Source organism: Monodon monoceros, unplaced genomic scaffold (assembly GCF_005190385.1).
Source record: "Monodon monoceros isolate NGI ecotype Baffin Bay Population unplaced genomic scaffold, NGI_Narwhal_1 Super_Scaffold_22, whole genome shotgun sequence".
NCBI lineage: Eukaryota > Metazoa > Chordata > Mammalia > Artiodactyla > Monodontidae > Monodon > Monodon monoceros.
Window position 1 is genome coordinate 44,983,010 of NW_021703779.1, and position 8,407 is coordinate 44,991,416.

Below are 8,407 nucleotides of genomic sequence, written 5' to 3' on the forward strand. Positions count from 1 at the left end.
TTCAGCTTTGGTTTGTAATTATATTCTCACCTAGGACTGGAAACATTGGATGGGGTGTGGTGTGGACATTGCGGGCATTAGAGAGTGCCTTAGAATGGAGATACATTTCCCCCCATTTAGCCTCAAAATTAGGCATTTTTGTTTATGTTTACTCACAGGCTTTTCTATAAGGTGTATCATCCATGATGGAAGTTGTTATCTCACAATTTACCATATTGGTGTTTAGTAATGATGATGTCACTGAAGTATCTTACAAATCTAGCCTCTTTGGCTCTTTGTACCCGCCACGTACCTTTGCCCCTAGTACCTCAGGTTGTACATGTGAATGTGGATTCATCTCCACTTATCAGATAAGGAAACTGAGGCACAGAATGTTTAAGGATATTAAACGAAAACAATAGTTAACAATGGTATTACTTGATTTTGAACCCCAACTTTTCAGTACTTGTATTAGTCAATGTTTTGTTGCTGTTAGCAGAAAGCATTCTATGTTAATTAGTACCAGGATTAATTTGGGGAGTTAAGGCCTATAAATACTGTCCTAGGGCCTGGAGATACAGGTCTATTCATGGCCTCTCAGAATGATTATTATAGTCATTCAGCAGAATTGGTCCCCAAGGGGAGCTGCCACAGTTGAGTGGGTAAATCAGGATGCTTCCAGTGCAACTGTTGGCTTTAGGAATAGGGTGTCTTAGAACCAGAAAATTCTACCAGATTGTTAGCTCAAGAAAGATTCTTCCCCAGCTACATTCAGAACTCCAGATCATGCCTGCTTTACTCTACATCTCTCTACACTTAAATTAGCTCTAAAATAAATCTGATCAGTGTGCATCAGATTGACAGAAGGTAAAATTCATCTGGAACCCTACTAGTAAAAACTCTAGGAAACAGAGAATTAAGCTTTCCTGCCTTTTCAGTATAGAGGGGCATATTTATGAATGCAGTGGGAAGATACACTGAGAAAACAAATATAAGGCATCCAACACAGTGTTCTTAACCCTGTATCCCTAGTCCCTTGATATATTCCTCTTCTCCTTCCAGCCTATTTGGTACTACCATTCCTAAAACCTGGATGAAACTTAAAACTCTGCTTGTGCTCTAGTATGCCTAATGATGCTAGGTGTATGAGGGGGAAAGAGGGGAATCTCAACACCAGAGAGTATTATGTTTTCCAGTATAAACTGCTTTTGTTTAATTGGAATGCTTAAGAAAATAATTTTACATTTGCAACTCAGCCACTTCCCCCACACCCTAAAAGTCTATCCTAAACCTTCTCCATTTCCCATTTTCCTTATTTCATTCCTCTCACAATCTCCACAGGGTTATCTCCTACTTCAGGGAGAAAACATGTCCTCATAAAAGAACTTCACTGTATTATCTTTTATTTCTAAAATTCACCAATATTTCCATTTTCTACAGATAATCTATGACTTTATCCTCTTCTCCAATTTTGTGATTTAAACCTGCCAAATCTCCCAATTCATTTTATTTTTGGAGATAATAGATTCTACAAGCCAGTATGGCCTTAGAATCATACTGCCTGTGTTTGAACACAAAGCCCACTACTTACGAGTTATATGACTTTGGATAATTCACTCAGCTTCTCTAAACATCCATTTCTTTTCTGTAAAATATAGTGATAAGATTACCTTCTTTGCAGAATGGTAGGGAAAATGAAATAAGAAAATCCATAGAAAGTAATTAAAATATGACCTGCACCCAGGAAACATTCAACAAAAAGAGTTATTATCAGATAAATGTAGTTCAACCATGACATACTGGTAGAGAATGTGTAGAGCTTATGTAAAAAAATCTGTTTTTTCTAATCATATTGGTGGTGGCAGTATCAAGACTTCTATATGTGTAGGTGGGATAAATCAAATGAATATTTATTTTCTAATTTTTATTTTATTATTTTTATTTATTTATTTTTGCGGTACGTGGGCCTCTCACTACTGTGGCCTCTCCCGTTGCAGAGCACAGGCTCCGGACACGCAGGCTCAGCGGCCACGGCTCACGGGCCTAGCCACTCCGCGGCATGTGGGATCTTCCCGGACCAGGGCATGAACCCGTGTCCCCTGCATCGGCAGGCGGACTCTCAACCACTGTGCCACCAGGGAAGCCCTTATGTTCTAATTTTTATCATCCTCTTTTATCATTGAGAACCAGTATTTTTGGTTTGGCAGAAATATATAAAATTGGTCTGGTATATTTTGTCTCACCAGATAATAAATAAACCGTGAAGGATTACTAGCATAGTCTCAAAACCACTCAGAACCCAAGTTGAAGAGGCTTCCACTGGTCAATAATGGACCATCTTAAATTTGATGTGTAGTGAGAAAAATTGTTTAAAACATCAAATATATGTAAATCCAATAATTCATAAGTATTCTTTTGCGACATCCTTATTTGTCATCTGTGAAGGATTATAGGCAACCACATCATTATTTTCAAAACACTCAAATAAAGAGAAATAATCAACCACTTACCTGTCTCTCTTTTACAATTTGTACCTCAAAGTAACAAAATTGTCAATAAAAGGAAACTGTTTTAAATGTGTATCCCAATTAATAAAGAAAGGAAGACCGACGGAAGTACAATATCACAATTTTGCAACACCTAATGATGCAATGTTTCTACACAATCATCATTAACTTCTGCTAACTGTAAAAGGAGTCACAACCTGATATTATGTGCCTCTTTATGGAAATACTCAAAATCTCCATTCAAGTATTCTTGCTAAAAAATTGCACCTATATCAAGCTCACAGATCCAATTATAGATATACAGAAAATACAGAGAAAAAAAGGAATATTCTAAACTATACCATAGGGATACAATCAGCAAAGTCAAGAATGCAGAAAGCTCTCCAAGTCACATATCTACCTTCTTCAATGAATAAATGATGGGAAAAAATGGAGGATAGGTTGGGAAGCTGTAGATAGAGACGTAAAAGAATTATCGAAAAAGGCAGGCAATTTTATTTTATTTTATTTTACCTTTTTCATTCTTTCTTTCTCCCTTTTATTCTGAGCCGGGTGGATGACAGACTCTTGGTGCTCCACCAAGGCATCAGGGCTGTGCCTCTGAGGTGGGAGAGCCAAATTCAGGATATTGGTCCACAAGATAACTCCCAGGTCCACGTAATATCAAACGGCAAAAATCTCCCAGAGATCTCCATCTCAACACCAGCATTCAACTTCACGCAACGACCAGCAAGCTACAGTGCTGGACACCCTATGCCAAATAACTAGCAAAACAGGAGCACAACCCCACACATTAGCAGAGAGACTGCCTAAAATCATAATAAGGTCAGAGATACCCCAAAACACACAACCATACGTGGACCTGCCCACCAGAAAGACAAGATCCACCAGAACACAGGCACTAGTCCCCTCCAACAGGAAGCCTACACAATCCGCTGAACCAACCTTATCAACTGGGGGCAGACACCAAAAACAACAGGAACTACGGACCTGCAGCCTGTGCAAAGGAGACTCCAAACACAGTAAGTTAAGCAAAATGAGAAGACAGAAAAACACACAGCAGATGAAGGAGCAAGGTAAAAGCCCACCAGACCTAAAAAATGAGGAGGAAACAGGCAGTCTACCTGAAAAAGAATTCAGCATAATGATAGAAAAGATGATCCAAAATCTTGGAAAAAGAATGCAGAAAATACAAGAAACATTTAACAAGGAACTAGAAGAACTGAAGAGCAAACAAACAGTGATAAACAACACAATAAATGAAATTTAAAATTCTCTAGAAGGAATCAATAGCAGCATAACTGAGGCAGAAGAACAGATAAGTGACCTGGAAGACAAAATAGTGGAAAAAACTACTAGAGCAGAATAAAGAAAAAAGAATGAAAAGAATTGAGAACACTCTCAGAGACCTCTGGGACAATATTAAATGCACCAACAATCGAATTATAGGGGTCCCAGAAGAAGAACAGAAAAAGAAAGGGACTGAGAAAATATTTGAAGTATTATAGCGGAAAACTTCCCTAATATGGGAAAGGAAATAGTCAATCAAGTCCAGGAAGCACAGAGAGTACCATACGGGATAAATCCAAGGAGAAACACGCCAAGACACATATTAATCAAACTGTCAAAAATTAAATACAAAGAAAAAATATTAAAAGCAGCAAGGGAAAAACAACAAATAACACATAAGGGAATCCCCATAAGGTTAAAAGCTGACCTTTCAGCAGAAACTCTGCAAGCCAGAAGGGAGTGGCAGGACATATTTAAAGTGATGAAAGGGAAAACCTACAACCAATATTACTGGACCCAACAAGGATCTGATTCAGATATGATGGAGAAATTTAAAACTATACAGGCAAGCAAAAATTAAGAGAAATCAGCACCACCAGACCAGCTTTAAAACAAATGCTAGAGGCACTTCTCTAGGCAGGAAACACAAGAGAAAAAAAGACCTACAATAACAAACCCAAAACAATTAAGAAAATGGTAATAAGAATATACATATCTATAATTACCTTAAATGTAAATGGATTAAATGCTCCAACCAAAAGGCGTACAGTGGCTGAATGGATACAAAAACAAGACCCATATATATGCTGTCTACAAGAGACCCACTTCAGACCTAGGGACACATACAGACTGAAAGTGAGAGGATGGAAAAAGATATTTCATGCAAATGGAAATCAAAAGAAAGCTGGAGTAGGAATTCTCATATCAGACAAAATAGACGTTAAATCAAACATTATTACAAGAGACAAAGAAGGATGCTACATGACGATCAAGGGATCAATCCAAGAAGAAGATGTAACAATTGTAAATATTTATGCACCCAACAGAGGAGCACCTCAATACATAAGGCAAATACTAACAGCCATAAAAGGGGAAATCGACAGTAACACAATCATAGTCGGGGACTTTAACACCTCACTTTCACCAATGGACAGATCATCAAAAATGAAAACAAATAAGGGCACACACGCTTTAAATGACACATTAAACATAATGGACTTAATTGGTATTTATAGGACATTCCATCCAAAATCAACAGAATACACTTTCCTCTCAAGTGCTCATGGAACATTCTCCAGGATAAATCACATCTTATGTCACATATCAAGCCTTGGTAAATTCAGGAAAATTGATACCCTATCAAGTATCTTTTCCGACCACAACACTATGAGACTAGATATCAATTACAGGAATAAATCTGTAAGAAATACAAACACATGGAGGCTAAACAACACACTACTTAATAACCAAGAGATCACTGAAGAAATCAAAGAGGAAATCAAAAATACCTAGAAAAAAATGAAAACACGACGACCCAAAACATATGGGATGCAGCAAAAGAAGTTCTAAGATGGAAGTTTATAGCAACACAATCCTACCTTAAGAGAAAAGAAACATCTCAAACAAACAACCTAACCTTACACTTAAAGCAATTAGAGAAAGAAGAACGAAAAAACCCTAAAATTAGCAGAAGGAAAGAAATCATAAAGATCAGATCAGAAATAAATGAAAAAGAAATGAAAGAAACAATAGCAAATATCAATAAAACTAAAAGTTGGTTTTTTGAGAAGGTAAACAAAATTGATAAACCATTAGCCAGACTCATGAAGAATAAAAGGGAGAAGACTCAAATCAATAGAATTAGAAATGAAAAAGAAGTAACAACTGACACTGCAGAAATACAAAGGATCACGAGAGATTACTACTAGAAACTATATGCCAATAAAATGGACACCTGGAAGAAATGGACCAATTCTTGGAAAAGCACAACCTTCCGAGACTGAACCAGGAAGAAATAGAAAATATGAACACACCAATCACAAGCACTGAAATTGAAACTGTGATTAAAAATCTTCCAACAAACAAAAGCTCAGGACCAGATGGCTTCACAGGCGAATTCTATCAAACATTTAGAGAAGAACTAACACCCATCCTTCTCAAACTCTTCCAAAATATAGCAGAGGGAGGAAAACGCCCAAACTCATTCTTCGAGGCCACCATCACCCTGATACCAAAACCAGACAAAGATGTCACAAAGAAAAAACTACAGGCCAATATCACTGATGAACATAGATGCAAAAAACCTCAACAAAATAATAGTAAACAGAATCCAACAGCATATTAAAAGGATCTTACAACATGATCAAGTGGGGTTTATTCCAGGAATGCAAGGATTCTTCAATGTACGCAAATCAATCAATATGATACACCATATTAACAAATTGAAGGAGAAAAAGCATATGATCATCTCAATAGATGCACAGAAAGTTTTGACAAAATTCAATACCCATTTATGATAAAAGCCCTCCAGAAAGTAGGCATAGAGAGAACTTACCTCAACATAATAAAGGCCATATATGACAAACACACAGACAACATCGTCCTCAATGGCGAAAAACTGAAAGCATTTCCGCTAAGGCCAGGAACAAGACAAGGTTGCCCAGTCTCACCACTATTATTCAACATAGTTTTGGAAGTTAGCCACAGCAATCAGAGAAGATAAAGAAATAAAAGGAATCCAAATTGGAAAAGAAGAAGTAAAGCTGTTTGTAGCTGACATGATACTATATATAGAGAATCCTAAAGAGGCTACCAGAAAACTACTAGAGCTAATCAATGAATTTGGTAAACTAGCAGGGTACAAAATCAATGCACAGAAATCTCTTGCATTCCTCTACAGTAATGATGAAAAATCAGAAAGTGAAATTAAGAAAACACTCCCATTTACCATTGCAACAATAAGAATAAAATACCTAGGAATAAACCTACCTAAGGAGACAAAAGACTTGTATGCAGAAATTATATGACACTGATGAAATAAATTAAAGATAATACAAATAGATGGAGAGGTACACCATGTTCTTGGATTGGAAGAATCAACATTGTGGAAGTGACTCTACTACCCAAAGCAATCTTTAGATTCAATGCAATCCTTAGCAAACTACCACTGGCAGTTTTCACAGAACTAGAACAAAAAATTTCACAATTTGTACAGAAACACAAAAGACCCCGAGTAGCCAAAGCAAGCTTGAGAAAGAAAAATGGAGCTGGGGGAATCAGGCTCCCTGACTTCAGACTGTACTTCAAAGCTACAGTAATCAATACAGTACGGTATTGGCATGAAAACAGAAATATCGATCAGAGGAACAGGATAGAAAGCCCAGAGATAAACCCACATACATATGGTCACCTTAGTTTTAATAAAAGAGGCAAGAATACACAATCGAGAATAGACAGCCTCTTCAATAAATGGTGCTGGGAAAACTGGACAGCTACATGTAAAAGAATGAAATTAGAACACTCCATAATACCATACACAGAAATAAACTCAAAATGGATTAAATACCTAAATGTAAGGCCAGAAACTATCAAACTCTTAGAGGAAAACATAGGCAGAACACTCTATGACATATATCACAGCATGATCCTTTTTGACCCACCTCCTAGAGAAATGGAAATAAAAACAAAAATAAACAAATGGGACCTAATGAAACTTAAAAGCTTTTGCACAGCAAAGGAAACCATAAACAAGATGAAAAGACAGCCCTCAGAATGGGAGAAAATATTTGCAAATGAAGCAACTGACAAAGATTAATCTCCAAAAGACATTTCTCCAAAGAAAATCTATAGATTGCCAACAGACACATGAAAGAATGCTCACATCATTAATCATTAGAGAAATGCAAATCAAAACTGCAATGAGATATCATCTCACACTGGTCAGAATGGCCATCATCAAAAAATCTACAAACAACAAATGATGGAGAGGGTGTGGAAAAAGGGAACCCTCTTGCACTGTTAGTGGGAATGTAAATTGATACAGCCACTATGGAGAACAGTATGGAGGTTCCTTAAAAAACTAAAAATAAAATTACCATATGACCCAGCAATCCTCCTACTGGGCATATACCCTCAGAAAACCATAATTCAAAAAGAGTCATGTACCAAAATGTTCATTGCAGCTGTATTTACAGTAGCCAGGACATGGAAGCAACCTAAGTGTCCATGGACAGATGAATGGACAAAGAAGATGTGGCACATATATACAATGGAATATTACTCATCCATAAAAGAAACGAAATTGAGTTATTTGTAGTGAGGTGGATGGACCTAGAGTGTGTCATAGGGAGTGAAGTAAGTCAGAAAGAGAAAAACAAATACCGTATGCTAACACATATATATGGAATGTAAAAAAAAAATGGTCATGAAGAACCTAGGGGTAATAAGAGAATAAAGACACAGACCTACCTACTAGAGAATGGACTTGAGGACACGGGGAGGCGGAAGAGTAAGCTGGGAGAAAGTGAGAGAGTGGCATGGACATATATACACTGCCAAATGTAAAATAGATAGCTAGAGGGAAGAAGCTGCATAGCACAGGGAGATCAGCTTGGTGCTTTGTGTCCCCCTAG